This window comes from Euprymna scolopes, chromosome 42, assembly GCF_053919585.1.
Source record: "Euprymna scolopes isolate OS-2025 chromosome 42, ASM5391958v1, whole genome shotgun sequence".
Taxonomy (NCBI): Eukaryota; Metazoa; Mollusca; class Cephalopoda; order Sepiida; family Sepiolidae; genus Euprymna; species Euprymna scolopes.
This window is the reverse complement of record NC_136523.1, coordinates 16719662-16739661: the sequence shown is the minus strand read 5'-3', so window position 1 is coordinate 16739661 and position 20000 is coordinate 16719662. Positions and strand designations below refer to the sequence as shown.

Here is a 20000-nt window from a genome sequence, read left to right as displayed (position 1 = left end):
TACATTGTTTATTAAAAACATGTTACATATAATATAAAAAGATATTTTACATTGTTTATTAAAAACATGTTACATATAATATAAAAAAGATATTTTACATTGTTTATTAAAAACATGTTACATATAATATAAAAAAGATATTTTACATTGTTTATCAAAAACATGTTACATATAATATAAAAAAGATATTTTACATTGTTTATTAAAAACATGTTACATATAATATAAAAAAATATTTTACATTGTTTATTAAAAACATGTTACATATAATATAAAAAAGATATTTTACATTGTTTATTAAAAACATGTTACATATAATATAAAAAAGATATTTTACATTGTTTATCAAAAACATGTTACATATAATATAAAAAAGATATTTTACATTGTTTATTAAAAACATGTTACATATAATATAGGAAAGATATTTTACATTGTTTATTAAAAACATGTTACATATAATATAAAAAGATATTTTACATTGTTTATTAAAAACATGTTACATATAATATAAAAAAGATATTTTACATTGTTTATTGAAAACATGTTACATATAATATAAAAAAGATATTTTACATTGTTTATTGAAAACATGTTACATATAATATAAAAAAGATATTTTACATTGTTTATTAAAAACATGTTACATATAATATAAAAAAGATATTTTACATTGTTTATTAAAAACTGTTACATCTAATTTATAAATCTCACTATGTCTATCTTTATGTCTCCATATTTCCAAACTCTGGGATTTAGTAAAGCCAATCAACAAAAAAAAAAAGGGTAAAAAAATTCAAATATATAACAACTGAGTATTACCAAAAGCAAGATAATTTACTCTTCTACCTACTTGGATAAGTTTTGTGTATTTTAACAAAATCTAAAGCCTTTTTGAAAAAAGAATTAATGTCGGGATCTAAGGTAAACAACCAAACAAGATGGCTGATGAAAACACTTTCTTCGGAACATTAAAAATGGTTAAAATCCCCCCCCCCGCGCCAATAAACAAAATACTAATAGAAATCCACTCAATAAGTATCAAGGAGTGTCACAGTGACACTTTCTGCGGTGGATTTCTATCCGTACTTTTTATTTTTTTTGAATTTTCAACCATTTTTTAGTTTTATAGTTTTTTCTTTTTTTTTTTCCTTTTTTGTTCAGAAAATGATTTAAAAAAAAAAAAATGAGGTCTTGGAAAAGCAGTTTCACTAAAAAGCAAAGCTAATGTGCAAAACAGTATAAAACATGTCCATGTTATTTTTTTTTAATCTAATTTATAAAACTCACTATGTCTGTCTGTCTCCATATTTTCAAACTCTATCTCTTTCGAAACAAAAAGTCGCAGAGCGGCGCTAAGCGCCTCAAATGATTGGATTTTTTATGGACCGTTCTTTTATGGGTCTTTAGCTGGCTAAAATTGTTTTTAAAGGGTCAAAAAGGGGTCAAAATTGAAAAAATTTTGTACATTAGTTTATTTTTAATCAGTTCATATGCGTGTCACTTTGGTATAGTGGTAACGTCACCAGCTTTGAATGCTACGGTTTTGCTTTCGGTTTTAATTTTAGCTGATGGCACCCAAATACTTTTTTTTTTTTTTTTTACTTTTGAAATCACGACTCTATAATAATATATACGAAATCTGGACAAATTAAAATATATTTAAGCGTATTTTACGACCGAAAAAATCTGCCCCCCCCCTGCTAGTCTATAAATATAAAAGCGAAAATGTATGTATGTATGTATGTATGCGTGTTCGCTTTTTCTGTGTGTCTACAAAAGGTTTCTTTCAGAGAAGCGGTCGCTCGCTTCACAACTTTTTCAAACTTTTTATATCACATATAAATCGTAATATCTCACAGTTAACAACGAAGCTTGCCTGTCTATTTGCTCGATTTCAGGAAGATAAATATTCAACATTTGTCGCTCGCCGCATGTGGGTTAGTCTTTTTCCTATAACATCTTGCGGGGGTGGGGGGGAAGCGTTCAGCAGTAAATACTATCCCGCAGTCAAACTTGACCTCATTAACTCATTAAAACGGGCACCTGCTAAATCCAAGAAATTAAATAAATTAAAACGTGTTTCCGTTAGCATCTCGCGGTGGGGCAATGGTTAACGTCACACGTTTTATTTTTTTCACACTTTAATTTACAACTTTGCCTCAACGGTTCGGGTTCGATCCTCATACTTACTTTTTTTTTTTAACCCCCCACCCCCCACACACCTCCAAACACCCGGGCAACGCCGGGTACCCCTCGCTAGTACAATATAAAAGGATTTTGTACATTCATTGAAAAAACTGTTACATCTATCTATATATCTATAAAAGTGAGAATGTGTGTGTGTGTGTGAGAGGATACTTCTCAACCTATATACTCAATGAATTTTTGATCTACAGACTTGAAATTTGGTATGTAGGGTATTTAGACATGTGGAAAACTTTTTAATCAGTTTTCATCCAGAAAAAAGGGCTGCTAACGGGTCAAAATTTTAAAATTGTTACGTGAGATTCATTGGATTTTTATCTATTTTTTTTTTCAACTGTTTCACAGATGCGCATGTGTGAATGGTTAACATGACAGATTACTTATGTTAAGAATAAGTAGGTTTGAAAACACTGTTTAAAGAACGTGTTAAGCTGGCCTAATGCTTATCGTACTTGACTCACTGTCTCTAGGTTTTGGTTTTCGATCTCAGCTCGAGTATATATTTTTACTTACAAGAAGTGAACTGTTTAGAAAAAAAACATAATGCTCGCATGCGCATCTCTCAGTTTCTGTACGAATTAAAATATAATATTTATGCATATTTTATGACCAGGCAATGCCAGGCGGCCTGCTAGTATGATGTAAAAAGGATATACATTGTTTATTTAGAAAACTTGTTACATATTATAATAGAAAAAGAATATTATATATTGTTCTTTTGAAAACCTTTCTTTCTTTTTTTTTTTTGCTTTCAGGTGAGTCCAAACACCCTTTTTAATAACAGAACATTCGGTGAGATTATCTTTTGCTTTTTTTTTTTTTTAAATTTAATAATTTTTAATAATTTTTAATAGTTTACAAAACACTATTGTGATAAGACTATGTGCTACCTGCTCGACAAATGCTGACCCCTGCCCCCCCAACAATATTTCTCTGTGGTTGAGTTCTTTGTTTTTGCTTCTGGCTGTGTCATCGGCTCTCACATTGGCAGCTTACGAGGGGAGCACACACGGGTTCACAAGTAAAAAAAAAATAAAACACAGACTTCAAAAAATTCTGCAAATATCACTTGCACTCTGTGTGTGTGTGTGTGTGTGTGTGTGTGTGTGTGACACACCAGTGACCCCTCCCTGTCTTCTGGACGTTAAGGTCCACATCTATGTCTACTGTTGAAGCTGTATTTGTCAGTCAGTTGATCAATCCATTTCCTTTTCCCTTCCTTTGACTGTTGTCAACCTTCAAAAACCTAAGATTATCTGCAAATCGCCTCCCACCCAGCAAAGCTAATTATTGACACTCCTAAAATTAACTAAAATATATTGATCGCTCCTTTGTTCGGCCCTTTGTACCCATCCTTGTCACACCTAGACCAATAACCCCAATTCAGCTTTCTTTTACCTTGATGAATAACTTCCTGTCCATTGTTCTGCTGATAAACTTACTTCCTCTTCTTTTGTCATATTTCTTTTTCTCTTTCTCCCTTGCTTCCAAACAATTTTTTTGGGGGGCGGGGGCAATAGTATCACAGTATTATGGCATTTTTTTTCTTCAGAATTGTTTGATTTAGTTTCATGCTTCCTTTGTTTCAGCTCGTTTGACTTGTTGGTCTAGTGGTCTCCATCAATTGGCTGTTTTAATACCTCATTGTAATACAGCTTCCCATTCCAGAGTCTTCTTTCCAAAGACTGCAAGGTTGTAGAACTGTTTTCCGTCTACCTACAGCCTTGGTCTTTTCAAGACTAAGGTTAATAGCATCTCCTGTCTTTGCAAAGATCAGTTTTCATTCTTGTTAGCTCCTTACATCGAGTGGCTTCATTACTTGTCTTGAGCGATTTCCATAAAAACAAGAAGTTTTGTTTTCTATAAGCTAATGTCAGCTATTTATCTTTTTTTCGGCATAAAATGAAAAAAAGTCACATTTCGTTCGGTGGTAACGTTGAATAAATCTTTTTTAATTTATTTGTTATAATGCAAGTCTGTTTGGACAACTATGTGCAACACAGGCTTCGAGATGGGATTAAGGTTGCCTTCTGCCTTTTCTCGACAGATTAAATAAAATAGAACACCAGTGTCAGAAGAAACGGCAGGTCAATTTATCTGGTACAGTGACCACCACCATCATCTGTCATCCGTGCCACTGTTGGCAGATGGTCTCTAGTTTTCTCCATATTTTTACAATCTTTTACGAATCGCATTCTTTTTTTTTCTTATCGTATCTCCCCTATATCATTTCTCTACTGTCTCTCTCTTGCCAGTAGCATAGTGGTTTATTAAGGGACGGTAGCCTTGGGCATCCACTGGCGCAAGGGGGTGCAGGTTTTGTGAATACTTTCAAAGAGATTAGATAGGCCTACAAAACTTAATACGCTTGGTTTTCATCTGTTCAGGTACTCCCTTATACTAGAAGGATGATTAAAGTTGATCTGATTCTTTCTTCAAGTTCACCAGGATCAGGAAAAGACCTTAACACGCTTCGACACTTATGCAGAACATGAACCGCACGGGAACAACAGTGTTATGTAGAAATTCATTCTTTACTGTTCTGTATCTTCATCGTTAATAAACTAACGCACCGCAAAAATTGGATCCAACTTGAAAAATTAAATCCAAAAAAAATGTAGGATATAACGGGTCAACTTACCAGAGTATAGCTGCCCGAGGTTCGGGGGGATGTGACGATGCTCTTCTAATTTCCAAAACGAACGATTGCTTTCTAGCTATGCTAACAGATGGCAGTTCTTTTATTTATTTTTTATGGCGGCTTCAAATAACCAAAAGTTTTAGACCAATCAGAAAAAAGGTGAATTAGTCTATTTTAAAAGATTTTTTTTTCTTTAAAGTTTATTATCATTTATATATCGATAAATTTTGAGTTTTAGTTTATATTTAATAAAAATTATCAGAAATACGACACCACAGGGGAAGGGATATCAGATTGTAATTTTAAAATTCAAGCACTGATGAATCAAGTTTTGAAGACTTAAATACTATTCCTTATCTAATATATAGGATTAGTCTGGTTGCCCAGGTGTTTGGCGGTGTGTGTTGAGCAAAAAAAAAAAAAAAGTGGTAGTAGGCCGGCAGGCAGGCTTGAACCCGTACCGTGAAGGTGGAAAAGAACTTGAAAAAAAAAAAAAAGTGACGTCATTGCCGTTGCATCCATTGCCAAACCGGATGTGGCAGTGTTTTAAATTAAGGCTAGACAATCAAAAAGAGTTGATGACTTTCAAAAATATCGGCGAAAAAAGCGACCCCTCCTTATAGAAAAGTACCCAGTTGAGGGTGGAGGAATGAATCTTTTTAGCCAATTTTTCGATATTTGTCGTCCGAATGGTCGAGCTTCAAAACGATACCGATCTCGTGAAAATCTGTCTCCTCTGTTGAAAGTTTTAGACAAACAAACATACAAACATACATACATACATACATTTAAACAGACAGGTGAGATTTATATTATAGATTAGATCAGTCGGGGTTTCAACTTCTGCTATCAATAAATATTGTCCTACAAAATCAATGTGGATAGCCATTTTGTTTTGTTAAGCGTAAGTTCATGTTACCAAGAACAGTTTATTTGTTCTAAAAATCCATATCATTCAAATATGGTTAGGTGTTAGTTTTACTTGTTTAGATCTGCTTTAAAGCTTTGCCACTCACTCATTTTGCGACCAAATTTCAAACAATTTTTACACTTCATAAGTAGAGCTTGAATGCCTACTAATCACTATCCTCGAGTGTCTAAGGTCTCTCTGTACAGGGGTTTGCCAGAACAACCTGGTATGAGGATACTTTTTCCATAGAAGTAAACCCTGACCAAATATTCAAAATCACATATTATTTGCTGCCCAAATAAGATCTCTTTTCTATGGCTAAATCACATTAGGTTTTACGAGGAATGGTGCACCTTCTCCAAGTGATGTTACCTCAAGTAATAGCACAAAGCTGGATAATCCACCAGACTAGATAAATTCTTGTCCTGGAATCCAGTAAGACCAAGAGACCAAAATGAAAGATATACTACAACGTATGAAAATGGTTAATTGGGGAGAGGAAAATTATGTTCTCAATTTCTTTACTAACTCAGTGTTTGAGAGATAAAGAATTTTAATGAAACATTCAAACACCTATGTATCTCATATAGAGTTCAAGTGGGCCCCTTAATTTCTGAGAATTTCGACTGAAGTAAAATAAAACAAAAATTGAAATAAAAAAATTTTCAACCTTCGTTCAGTAAAACAAAAGTTATAATAAAAATTACTGTGTTCAAAAATTCTCAGAATCTGTAAGGAACAGAGAGACTTTACAAAAAAAATTTTTTTTTTTTATTGGCTGTTGGTTACCATAGCAACAAAATCTGTTATGCTACCTCAAATCGACTGAGAGCGGCAGAGATGATGACATAACAGGATATAAAGAAAAAATGTTGCTAATAATTCACCGGTCCCAATTTGTCACTTTGCTGTACTGTTGCTAATAATTCACAGGTAACGAGTGAAACAGAAAATTTTTGTTAGGGTTTGTGTTCCTTGATAGAAGCGCTGGTTGAGTTTGAATGAAATAAAATACGTATTATATACGTTTGAAGCCAAAACAACGCATTATTACAAAATAAACAGATATTTATTTTGTTTGAAATTTATATTTGAATTTATAAATATATTTCGGAGCTACACTTCATCATCAGTATGTCTTTTTATTTTTCATGTTGTTGAATTCACGTTAGGGTTTGTGTTCTTTTATAAAAACAACAAACGGACTTCTACTTAGTGGTTCTATGTCTATAAAGGAACACAAACCCGAACGAAAATTATAATTTATTTAATTGAGCAGAGAAGGTTTTTTTAATATAACTTTTCTGACCCCTGAAATTCATGGTTCTTAATCGATTCAAACTTGTCCCAGTTAATGAACCCCTTGTTTCTGCAAGAACTCAAAAAATATTTATATTGAAATTTATATCAGTATGCCTTTCTTTCTCTTTTTTTTTTTTAAATTTTTTTTGCAAGTTTTTGTTGGAGCATAAAATCAGTAGAAGTCCGTTTGTTGTTTTTTACGGTGGTCTTTTCAAATGTTGGAACGGTGCGTTGGTCATGCAGAATTCACGTAAGTGTTTGTGTATCTAGATAGAAGCGCTTGTTGAGTTTGAATAAAATAAAGGAACACAATCCCTAACCTGAATTCCGCAGGACCAATGTACCATTCTGACATTTGAAAAGACAACCATAAAAACCATAAACGGATATATATAGTTTATATATATATAGCTGGCAAATTATTATTGAATTTTAATCAGTTGTATTTTGGATTTTGCAAATCATACATACCTATTTGTTTCTGATGAGGTGGGTGCCAACAAGGCTAATCGTTGTTTTATCATTTTTTTTTTTAATTTAATGACAACGTGACACTTTGGACTTTCAATTCATTATGTCAAACCCTGCCATGTAGCCCTAATTCTAATCTTTGAACTTTTAATGAAATTTTCCGTTTTCCTGCTTAATCAAGCCTTATGTGAAAAATTCCGTTTTTAACAGTATTTTACACACCTACATCCAATCTTATTACATATAGATGCCTTCATCGCTACATGACACTTTGGTCTTCCAAACTGTGATGTTGTATCCTGACACATATCCTTAATTCTAATCTTCAACTTTGAATGGAATTTTCCACTGTCCTGCTTAATCTAGCCTTAGATGGAAAACTACCATTTCTAACATGATTTTTTCACAACTACATCCAATCTTGTTACATACAGATGTTAGAAGGATGTGAAATCTGTAACAGAATCATGTGATTCTGATACCTGACATTTTTAATTGCATAGACTGACTACTATAGGGTGGAACGATAAAATTGTCACCCTAAAAAAAAACAAAAAAAAAAACAATGCTACCGATTTATTTTAAAATTTTTATTGAACAAATCAATTCAGGTAACTTTATTATATAGTAGAGCTGACATCTATTTTATGTAGCCGCTTTCGGACCCAATCACTGCCTTGATACAGGTCTGAAACTGGGAGCATGCCTTTTCCACAAGTGCCGGTAGGAGCTTGGTAGATGGCGGCGATCAGATTGGCTCTGATGTTGTGGGAGGTCATGTTGGTGATTTTCTCGGCGTATGACTAAAGTAGTCCAGCAGGTTCAGGTCTGGGAAGGAGGAGGAGGGAGCGAATGAGAGAAGGGTGCAAAGTCATAGCACTCATTCTGAAGCCAAGCCTGGGTCTCTTTGGACTTGTGGACCAGTGCAGAGTTTTGTTGCTACACCCAGGGTCTGCCAGTGGCCACTTGATTGCATCGTGTTGACTTTCAAGTCAATTTCGAAGATGTGAGATGGCATAATGTGGCCCTCACTGGAAACTACACTAAAGACCATAACCGTGGCCGGAAACTTTGTTTTCATCACCCTGGGCATGTCTCTGTTATCCTGATTTGCATTTTGAGGGTGCTGGCAATGGTCATGTTGTAATAACTTGGATATTGGTAGAGAGCATGAGTTGTACAGCGGCGCATCTCCAATCTTGTTCGTTGAACATTGTGTCATTTTCAGACATGATAGAAGGCTCCTATTGCTCTTGGGATTTGTACACAACTGGCCAACTAGTAGATGGTCTGTAACAAAAAAAAAAAAAACGGTTTTCATCAAATGGAAATGGAATCATGTTGTCTTTTCTCTGGCGATAATTTCATTGTTCCACTCTATAAAACAATTCCGACATCCTGGCTTCGAATAAAATATAACATCTGTTCATCTTTTTTCTCCTCTAAAAGTGAAGGAGAAATCCTTGTAGACCGAGACAATTTTTATTTTTGGCCCAATCAAGAGGTCTCATTTTGGGAGGGGTGAGCTGATATATGGCATAATCACGTTTGACACACCGGTTCCTGTCAAATCACCGGTTAAGCAACCATGAGCCTGGCCAGTACTAGATGGGTGACCATTTGGGACTTCTTGGTGCTGTATGTGTTCTCCGCTTATCTCGGCATTGTTTCCAGTCGTCCTGGACTTCTCCTTGCCACTGGATTCAAGCAGTGCTGGTTCAAGAAAGGTGTGGTTGGGGATTACGCAACCTTTGCCACACAATTACACACGCAGCTGCCCCTACAGGGAGCATCCTTTGTCTTTCGGGACTGAACGGAGGCATCGAACTGATATATTCTGACACGTAGCTCGAAACTTCCATTGTAATTTTCCACTTCTCTGTTTAATCTAACCTTATGTGGAGAATTCCGTTTTTAACATTATTTTCACATAGTCACACCTCTAGTAATGACTGAGGCATGCGAATGATCACAGACTGCTTATGGAAACCACAAAGACACACAATCATGGCAACAAAATTATCTATTGCTAACCTTCATCTTGAATATTGACCTTCACTGTGAAGGTCACTAGGTTGGAACTCAAAGGAGGCTCCATGGTGACCTTTTGGCATAATTTGACCAGCGCGTTTGTCCACTGATGGAAATTGTTTAAATGATTTATTGCAAGACTAATGTCGTAATTAATTGGGCGTCTCTTTTAATTAGACCCTCGACTGCTTTTCGGAAACTGACGGCCAGATCATGGTGTAACTTTGACGACCGACCTCGCCTGATTATTTGGCTGGAGATTTTTTTTTTTTATTCTAAAGTCACGGTTCTCAAACTGTGATTTGGTTCTGAACTTGGGTTGGGTGATTATGATAGTGCTTTGGCTGTATTGCTTGGATGCACAATTTTTTTTTTTTTTTTTTTTTTTTTTTTTTAAGGAAAAAGAATAATACCGTTTTTTTTGTTTTTTTTTCTAGTCAGTAAATTAAATAAAAGTAAATATCAACCCATATTTTTCTCACTCTATTTCGGAATAATAGGTATCTTTTCTTTGTTTGTTTTTCTTTTCTATTTTTTTTTTTTTTCCAGCGTAACTTAATATCAAATCTGACTATTTTAACATGTATTTTGTGTTATCTATCTATAAATATAAAAGCGAAAATGTATGTATGTTTGTGTGTTCGCTTTTTCTGTATGTCTACAAAAGGCTTCTTTCAGAGAAGCGGTCGGTCGCCTAACAACTTTTTCAAACTTTTTATATCACATATAAATCGTAATATCTCACAGTTAATAACGAAGCTCGCCTGTCTATTTAATTTGCTCTATTTCGGGAAGATAAATATTCAACATTTGTTGCTCGCCGCATGTGGATTAGTCTTTTTCCTATAACATCTTGGGAAAATAAAAATCCCGCAGTCAAACTTGACCTCATTAACTCATTAAAACAGGATCCTGCCAAATCCAAGTAATTAAATAAATTCAAATGTGTTTCCGTTAGCATCTTGCGGTGGGACAATCGTTAACGTCACACGTTTTTTTTTTTTTTTTCACACTTTAATTTACAAATTTGCCTCAAGGGTTCGGGTTCGATCCTCATACTTACTTTTTTTTTTTTTTTTTTAACCCTCCCACCTCCGGAGTTTCCACACACACATCTCCAAACACCTGGGCAACGCCGGGTACCCCTCGCTAGTCTATAAATATAAAAGGCAAAATGGCTGTGCGCGTTTTTGTATGTCCAGCAAAGACGTTTTTTGCCAGGGTCCTCGGGCGGGGTTACTATTCTTTTTAGAACTTTTATATACTCCCTAGATTATAATGTCTATGATTTGCGAACGCACGTTGTATCTACATTTATTTACATCGACTTTTATAAAATTTACGCTATTCCTTCCTCTGGACTGTTTGTTCAGGTTTTTCGTATAAAAGCAAAACTAATCGAAAGCGAAGGCAGCTTCCTGGCCTTTTGTGCTGGGATGTCCTGAAAGCAATTGCTTTGATCAATGTGGGACAAACCCCTCATATCAGACAATTGCTATTCATTTGGACACTCCCTTTTTGTGGAGAGTTGGTTTTCCCAAACATCGTGGGGAAACAAATAAATGAAACAGCAGAAAGCTGAACTGGCCTTCAGCCAATGTTTGTTTCTGCCCCTGCTAGCAAGTCAACTTTTTGATTGACATCGCTAAATTTGAACGCTTTTCACTTGCTATGACCTCATAGCGTGGCGGTAAGATGTCACGTTTTCTTTCGCTTTCTTTTCCGCCTTCGCGTCACCGCGTAACGGGTTCGAGCCTGCCTGACTACTATCACTTTTTTTTTTTCTTTTACACCTCCAAACACCCGGGCAACGTCGGGTACCCCCGCTAGTTAAAATATATAGGAAGAAAACGTTTATTATTATGGTATGTTCGTATTACTTGGATTCTTCAGACCTGGACTTCTGATCTTGAGTGCTATTTTCACACCGTTTTGGTTGATGTAACCCCCGATCTTTTTCAGGTATATCTTGTTGAACTCTGGAATCTACATCGAATTTTAAACGGAATCCTTTATTTAATACACAGGGGTAGCATATTCTTGTTTTGTCAGCCATGACTGCGTAGAAGTCCTAAATTACAACTGAATTTTACCAAGTACTTTGACTCTGCTATGGGTCCTTGTAGACCAACGAACTGTGGCATAGTGGATACAGTACTTGGTAAAATTCAGTTGTAAAATCGACACTCTTCAAGAGATTGATAGTTCAATCCTTAGTGCGGGCAACACACAAATACAATTGCGAATTACTTAAGGCTTTTACTAATATGGAAACGAAATGCTGAATCATTCTTTGAAGAATTTCTTCTATATATTACAAAGGAGTCACCACTTATCAAGACCCAGAGGCCACTTAAGAATAAGGGTTAATGAGTGTATGGTAGTCAATGGGACAATATCGTAGCAATCGTTAGTAGTGGAAATGAGTATTGTGTGTATATCCAGAGAGGAATGGGCTTGACGGGAGGGGGGGGGGAAATACAGGAAAAGAAAGAGAAAGATAGATTGATGGAGAGAGATAGAGAGATAAGTTTTATGATAGAACACTTTTTCCCCAGGCAGCGCCGGGTAGCCCTGCTAGTTAAAATATATAGTAAGAAAAAAACAGAAAAACAAATGGGTGCGCTTCCCATATGTGATCTACCCTTTAACCCTAACCCCAATCATTCAGTAGATCACATTGAAAGAGCGTTTATAAATGTTAATTAATAACAGCTATAGCTTCATGATAGCTAGATAATCAATTTTTTAAAACTGTTACTTTCCTTCAGGAGATGGGGGAGGGTGTGCATCTTTCCCATCCAGATGAAAACAGAAGAGGGCAATACTTTCTTTGTTTTGTCAATCCCCTCCGACCCACAGCCATTTTTAGGATAGAAAAAGCTTCAGGATAAAAAATGTTGAATAAGTCTCCAGCCATTTTAAAACCATCATCTTTACCAATTGAAGAAACACCCGGATGTTGTTGTCAGGCTTTCTTTTCTTTTTTTTCTTTTTTTTTTTTATAACTCCCTTTCCACTTCTTACATTTTGCCAACTAATTAGCATTTTTTGGCCTTATCAGACTCTTTGCAATTGCTAATGTGATTTATGTGTTCTTGGTCAGCAGTTTCCTTGTCAGCCATTGTTGTGAGTTGTTGCCATTTGCTGCCAACAGATGGCAGCACTCGTTGGGCCTCTTCACAAATGGATGACATTTTCTGTTTTATTACTTTTTCATTTTTTTTTTATTTCCTTTTTCTCCTTTTTTCTTTTCCTTTTTTTTCCTCTTTTCTTTTTCTTGACCATTTTTGTCATTTTTCTTTTTCTTTACTTTTTTTCTTTACTTTTTTCTTTTTTTCTTTTCCTTTTTTTCTTTTCCTTTTTTCTTTTCCTTTTTTCTTTTCCTTTTTTTTTCTTTTCCTTTTTTCCGTTTTTCTTTTCCTTTTTTTTCCTCTTTTCTTTTTCTTGACCATTTTTGTCATTTTTCTTTTTCTTTACTTTTTTCTTTTTTTCTTTTCTTTTTTTCTTTTCTTTTTTCTTTTCCTTTTTTCTTTTCCTTTTTTCTTTTCCTTTTTTCTTTTCCTTTTTTCTTTTCCTTTTTTTCTTTTCCTTTTTTTCTTTTCCTTTTTTTCTTTTCCTTTTTTTTCTTTTCCTTTTTTTCCTTTTTTCTTTTCCTTTTTTCCTCTTTTCTTTTTTCTTGTCCATTTTTGTCATTTTTTCTTTTTCTTTACTTTTTTCTTTTCCTTTTTTCTTTTTTCTTTTTTTCTTTTCCTTTTTTCTTTTCCTTTTTTCTTTTCCTTTTTCCTTTTCCTTTTCTTCCTTTTCCTTTTTTCCTTTTCCTTTTTTCCTTTTTTCTTTTCCTTTTTCTTTTCCTTTTCCTTTTTTTACTCCTTTTCTTTTCCTTTACTTTTCCTTGTTTCTTTACCTTTTTTTCTCCTTTCTTTTTTTTACAAAGGGGCAAAGGAGTCACCACTTATCAAGGCTTGGACACTACTCGAGGATAAGAGTTAATGAGTGTACAGTAGTCAATGGGAAAATGCTGTAGTAATTGTTAGTAGTGGGAGCTGGGTAAATTGGATTACTTAAGGGGATATCTCATGAAGAACTTGTTCATATTGGACTTTAAGATAACTATGTTGTAGTCAGTTGGAAAGCAGAACAGAGTTCCATATGCATGCAGTTCTATGGAAGAAGCTTTATTCATGGAATCTACATTCAGGTTTAGGCACAGATAAAGAGTGGGGGAAATTATTGATAGTGGTTTCAGTTAGACAAGTGTTTTCCATGAAAGTCAGGCGAGGGGGGACTATAGATTGGAGCTCAGACGAGCACTTGCTATAAAAATAACAATAAAGCAGAAACAGGCTCACAACATCTCTTCTGTGGGAAAGAGGTTGCAGGGAAAAGAAAAGGGCATCCCTCACTAGGCAACGAAGTCTATTTTGAACTCTGTCAAGGCAGGATGAGTCTTTCTAGCAGCTCCTGTCCAGATGTGGCAACAGTACTCCAGCCTTGGATGTACCTGGCTCTTATACAGGTAGAGAATTCCATTAGCAGTGAGATATCTACTGGAGCGGTAGAATGCTCGCACCATTTTTCCAGCAGCCTTGGCAACAGATTTGATGTATGTGTTCCATCTCGGATCAGGAGTAAAGGTCAGATGCTTGTCAAAACATGAGCCTCCTCAAGACGAGAACCATTCATTTCAATTGATGCCAGACAGGGATTAGAGCATTGATGATGGAAAGATAGAAGCTTGGTTTTAGATACATTAAAATTTACCAGCCACCTCTTTCCTCATTGTACCACATGATCAAAATCAGGAGAAAGAATCAGAGAGAATTTGGTCGTTTATAGTCTTTGAAGTGTTGCCATAGATGGTAGTGTTGTCAGCATAAATGTCTACGAATGATCTTAGGATGTGATTTGGGAGATCATCAATGCAGATCAGGAAGAGAGTTGGGCCCAGGATGAACCCCTGAGGGATTCCAGCATTAATACTGTGAGCTTCTGATTTCTGCCGATCAGCCACTACTCTTATGAACCTATCAGAAAGAAATGCTAGAATAATTGAATAAACATTTTCAGCTGTACCATAGCTGGAGATCTTGTGAAGTAAACCTTTATGCCATACCCTATCAAAGGTCTTTATGTCCAGAGCAATTACCCTAGAAAGGAAGCCTTTTTTTTATTTATTTTTTTTTTATACATAGGCATTACCACTTATCAAGAGCCACTCGAGGATAAGGGTTAAAAAGTGTACAGTAGAAATTGGACAATATAGTAACCGTTAGTAATGGAGATTCGGTAAATTTGTTAACTTATATGGAACGGCTCATCAAAAACTTGTTTACGTTAGACTTGAAGACAACCATATTGTAGTCAGCTGGAAAGCAGAAAAATGGAAGAAAATTCCATAGGCGTGCAGTTCTGCAGTTCTAAGAAAGAAGCTTTGCTCATGGAATCTACGTTTAGGTTTAGGCACAGATAAAGAGTGGGGGAAATTAGTGATAATGTTTTCTGCTAGACGGGTGTTTCTTGTGAAAGTTTGGTGAGGGGGGACCATAGAATGGAGCTCAGCCGAGCACTTGCCATGAAAATAATGATGAAGCAAACTCGCAATATCTCTTCTGTGAGAAAGAGGTTGCAGGGAAGAGAAAAGGACATCCCCCACAAGGCTACAAAGTCTATTTTGAACTCTATCAAGGCAGGATAAGTCCTTTCTAGCAGCTCCTGCCCAGATGTGGCAACAGTATTCCATCCTTGGATGTACCTGGCTTTTATTTAGATAGAGAATTGCATCAGCAGTGAGATATCTACTGGATCAATAGAAGGATCCCACCATTTTTCCAGTGACCTTGGCAACGGATTTAATGTATGTGTTCCATTTAAGATCAGGAGTAGAGATCAAGCCCAGAAGCTTGTCAAAACACGAGGCCTCCTCAAGACGAGAGCCATTCAGTTTAATTGATGCCAGATGGGATCAGCCTCCGTCGAGAGATACGCTAATCCTATGAAATATAACTGTTAGCACATCTGCTGTAGATCTAGCAGAATGGAAACCATATTGCATGTCACTGAAGAGGTTATTTTTGCTGAGGTGGTTGACTACTTCTCTATTTAATAGATTCCAGCAATTTACTCAGGACATACATGATGAGGTTTACCAGAGTGTTGGGGAGCAATTCTCTTTATAGCAATGCTTAAACAGCTTTGTAAGTATGGGAGCTAGTTCTGGTTGGAGCGTTTTGAGCACTATAATAGGAATGCCACTAGGGCCAGTTGCTTTACCGGAATCAAGGTTTTTGATTAGCTTGACAACATCATGCACAGATATTTGTATGTTACTTCTTTTTTTTTATTTATTTTTTTACTTTTTTTTTTTTCCTTTCTTTTCATAGCGTTTTATTTATTACTGCTTTTTCTTTTTCCTTTGCTTTTTCCCCCTTTTCTTTTAAAAACATACTAGCAGTTCAGCCCGGCTTTGCTTGAGCCCTATGTACTGTTCATAACTTTATGTGCTTATGTATATATATTAAAAGGTTTGACTCGCATTCAGGTAAGCTACATGTAAAATTTCAAGTTTTAGACCCAAAATTTGCGGAGGAGTTTGGTAGGATTTGTAAAGGTCATCTCTTTCAACTTTGACCTCTTGGCAGGCAAATTTTCGCCCAAAAACTGATTAAAAAACTTGCTGCATGTCTGAATACCCTTTATGTAAAATTTCAAATGTTTAGATCCAAAATTGGCTAAATAGTTTGCTAGAGACTCCTTGCCAACCAAATTTTCGGCCAAAACCCGATTAAAAAGCTTGCCATATGTCTGAATACACTTTATGGAAAATTTCAAATGTTTAGACCAAAAATTGACTGAGTAATTTGGTAGAGACCGCAGAGGTAAAACATTTTTTAATTTTGACCCCAATTTTGACCCCATAACATTTGTTTTGGGCTCAAATCAAATTAAAAAGTTTGATCCATGTCCAACTAACCTACATCTAAAATTTCAAGTGTTTAGACCCAAAATTGACGGAGGAGTTTGGTAGAGTTTTCAAAGGTGAAATTGTTGAACTTTTACCACTTGACAACTAAATTTCTGGCTGAAAACCAATTAAAAAGATTTTCCCAAATCTCAATACCCCTTATGTCATATCTCAAGTCTGTAAACTGAAAATTGACAGAGTAGTTGTGTAGGGAAATGTACACACACACACACACACAATTTCACTTTTATCGATATATAGATAGACTAGCATGGGTGCCCGGCGTTGCCAGCATGTTTGTAGGTGTGTTGAGCAAAAATAATAATAAAAAAAAAAGTTGTAGGATTCTTTTTTTTTCTGGCGTTTCCTTATATTTTGTTTGGTTTTGGCAGAACTGCACGCCTGTGGAACTCTGTTCCGTCTGCCTGCTTTCCACCTGACTACAACTTGGATGTTTTCAAGTCCACCGTTAACAAATTCCTAATGAACCGCCCTCTTAAGTAAACACTTCAGTAAATCTCCACACTAACGTACTGTACTTGCAATAACCCTTATCCCTGAGTGGCTTCCGGACCTTGATAGGTGGTGACCACCGTGTAAAAAAAAAAAAAAAAAAAAGTGAAAATGAAGATGAAACTCTTGAATTTAGGAAAACATCCATTTTTGCTAGGTAGGAAAACTGGTCTCTTATTGAATAAATATCGATTGAAAACACATTTTATGATCGTTATTGAAGGAGATATTGTTTTTAAAGGAGAGTATACCTCCCCATCATATTTTAAAAAAATATTTTTACTGGTTTTACTGTTGTTTTTTAAAAAAATAAAATCAGTTTTCTAAGTGTTCGTTTTCTACCTAATTGGCTAAGTTGTTAGTGGCTTCACTTAATTTAAAGCATTTATTCTGTTCAAAAACGAGACTACAGACCACATAATATAATTTTCAAATATTTATACTTATCTATTGTTTTTAAAAGGGCAAAATCGATTTTTCTACCTAGTTGGCTGAGTTGTTAGTGGTTTAATTTATTGTGAAGTGTTTATTCAGTAAAAAAAAAGAAAAAAGTAACGTCCAGTGTTACGTGAGAACAAGAAATAATGTCCGACATGAGGGAATCACATCTTAGGGGTCTTGATAATTGCTAAAAATAGAAAATTAAAGAAAATACTGAGGGAGATTTAGTTTAAAAAGAGCCTCCACCCTCCAAAAGCAAATAAATTTTAATATTTTTTAAATATAATTTAGAGAGGAGGGGGGGGTAAAAATATATCCCTCATAAAACAAAACGATAAACAACAACAAAAAATGAAATTTTAAATTCTTGATAAACAGTTGAGGAGTTTTCGATAAAATAGCTTAATAAATTTCTTTATTAATTACTTTTTCTCTTAATGATTAATTTAACAATTTTGAAGTAAAAATTATAAAATGAGTTAACAGGAGATTTTCAACACACTGCATTTCTCCCGCAAAAAAAAAGAAAATGTTTCTGACTATGCTGAATAAGAAAATCTTATTTAAATTTTGCAGAGATCAGTAGTTTTCGAGATATGAAAACCTGTATTATGCACTGTAATTCACTGGTCGCCATGTTTGTACAGGTGTGTGATGAACAAATCTTCTTCTCTATGACCGACACTGCCCCTCCTAATTTTTTTTTTTTTATAGTATTTGTAAGTGGGTATACTGACAACGAATATAATAGTTAAATTTGGGGCAAATATTTTTTCACTCCCCCCCCCCCCAATGGGGTGTTTATTCCAAAAGTCGTTCTTCACATAGTGATGTTGGGTGTGTCTGCCCTGAATGCGCGTACAAACATGGGAACCAGTGAATTACAATATAGAATGCAGGTCTTTATGTCTTGAAAACTACTTGTCTTTGCAAAATTTAAATGAGATTTTCTAATTCAGCATAGTCGAAAACCTGGAAAAGTCGTCATTTTAAAGAAAATTGTGGAGGTGGACCTAATGTAAAAAATCCCCCCCCAAAAAAACTATACAAAATACTGTTAAAAACCCACCGAATATTTGCCAGTCTATGTCACGGTAACATATATAGAGTGAGTTTCTAACAGTATTTTGTCTAGTTTTTATTTTTAACTCCTTTTCCCAAACTTATCGTGTGAAAGAGAGAGTCGGTCGCCATTTTTAACTTTCCAATACATCGGTAAATCGGTAAACACTATGTTTCTCGAGCTGAATAAACATGTTACATTAAATAAAAACACTAAAAACATGTCCAGTTAGGTAGAAAAGTAACTTATCTTGCCTTTGATAACATTTATTTGTTATGTATTTGGTTTTTGACAACTTTTCCTAATCTATGTGTACAGTAATACAAACTCCCCCAAAATTCACTAATGTCAGCCCGCTGTTACGAATTTGGAATAGGGGCATGTAAAAGGGAAAAGCAAAAGTAGATAATCAGGGAGACCCCTTCTACAGGAGGACTGGAAGTTCATTTCTTAAAGCCGTCTAACATACTAGAACGTAAAACAGAAGTTGTACCGATGATAACGATGATTGAATAAAATAAAAATGTTTTAGCCTTCTCTCAATGCACTCATCCGTCTGTCTGTAATTTAAGAACTGCTTGTATCGATTTAGGAAAACATTTATTTTTCTTTACAGCCGATTTGACAAAAATATTTTTTATTATAGAAAAGCGTTTATTTTAATTGATGGATTATCTCCCTTGTTTCTTAAGCTCGGTTATCTCCCTTGAATTAATTTTTTTTTTTTTTTTTTTTTTTATTGTCAACCTACCACTTTTTCCAGTCGATTTTTTTCATCCCGTCATATTTTTACATTTTAAAAAATATTTCATGTTTCCTTAGATTTTTAATTCTGTGTGTCTTCGCTCCTCTCCGTCCCCCCCCCCCCGTTTCCTCGCTCCTCTGTATCTCCTCCCTCCTCGCTCCTCTCTATCTCCTCCCTCTATCTCCTCGCTCCTCTCTATCTCCTCCCTCCGCCTCCTCGCTCCTCTCTATCTCCCCCTCCGTCTCCTCGCTCCTCTCTATCTCCCCCTCCGTCTCCTCGCTCCTCTCTATCTCCCCCTCCGTCTCCTCGCTCCTCTCTATCTCCCCCTCCGTCTCCTCGCTCCTCTCTATCTCCCCCTCCGTCTCCTCGCTCCTCTCCCCCTCCGTCTCCTCGCTCCTCTCCCCCTCCGTCTCCTCGCTCCTCTCCCCCTCCGTCTCCTCGCTCCTCTCCCCCTCCGTCTCCTCGCTCCTCTCCCCCTCCGTCTCCTCGCTCCTCTCCCCCTCCGTCTCCTCGCTCCTCTCCCCCTCCGTCTCCTCGCTCCTCTCCCCCTCCGTCTCCTCGCTCCTCTCCCCCTCCGTCTCCTCGCTCCTCTCCCCCTCCGTCTCCTCGCTCCTCTCTATCTCCCCCTCCGTCCCCTCGCTCCTCTCTATCTCCCCCTCCGTCCCCTCGCTCCTCTCTATCTCCCCCTCCGTCTCCTCGCTCCTCTCTGTA

The 20000-nt window shown here is 35.9% G+C and overlaps 1 protein-coding gene across 2 annotated transcripts in view; it reads left to right on the top strand.

The window, feature by feature from the left end:
• LOC145266939 (uncharacterized) overlaps window positions 1-20000 on the top strand; it is a 558464-nt gene that overhangs the window by 58470 nt on the left and 479994 nt on the right. The gene's annotated exons all lie outside the window — the stretch shown is intronic.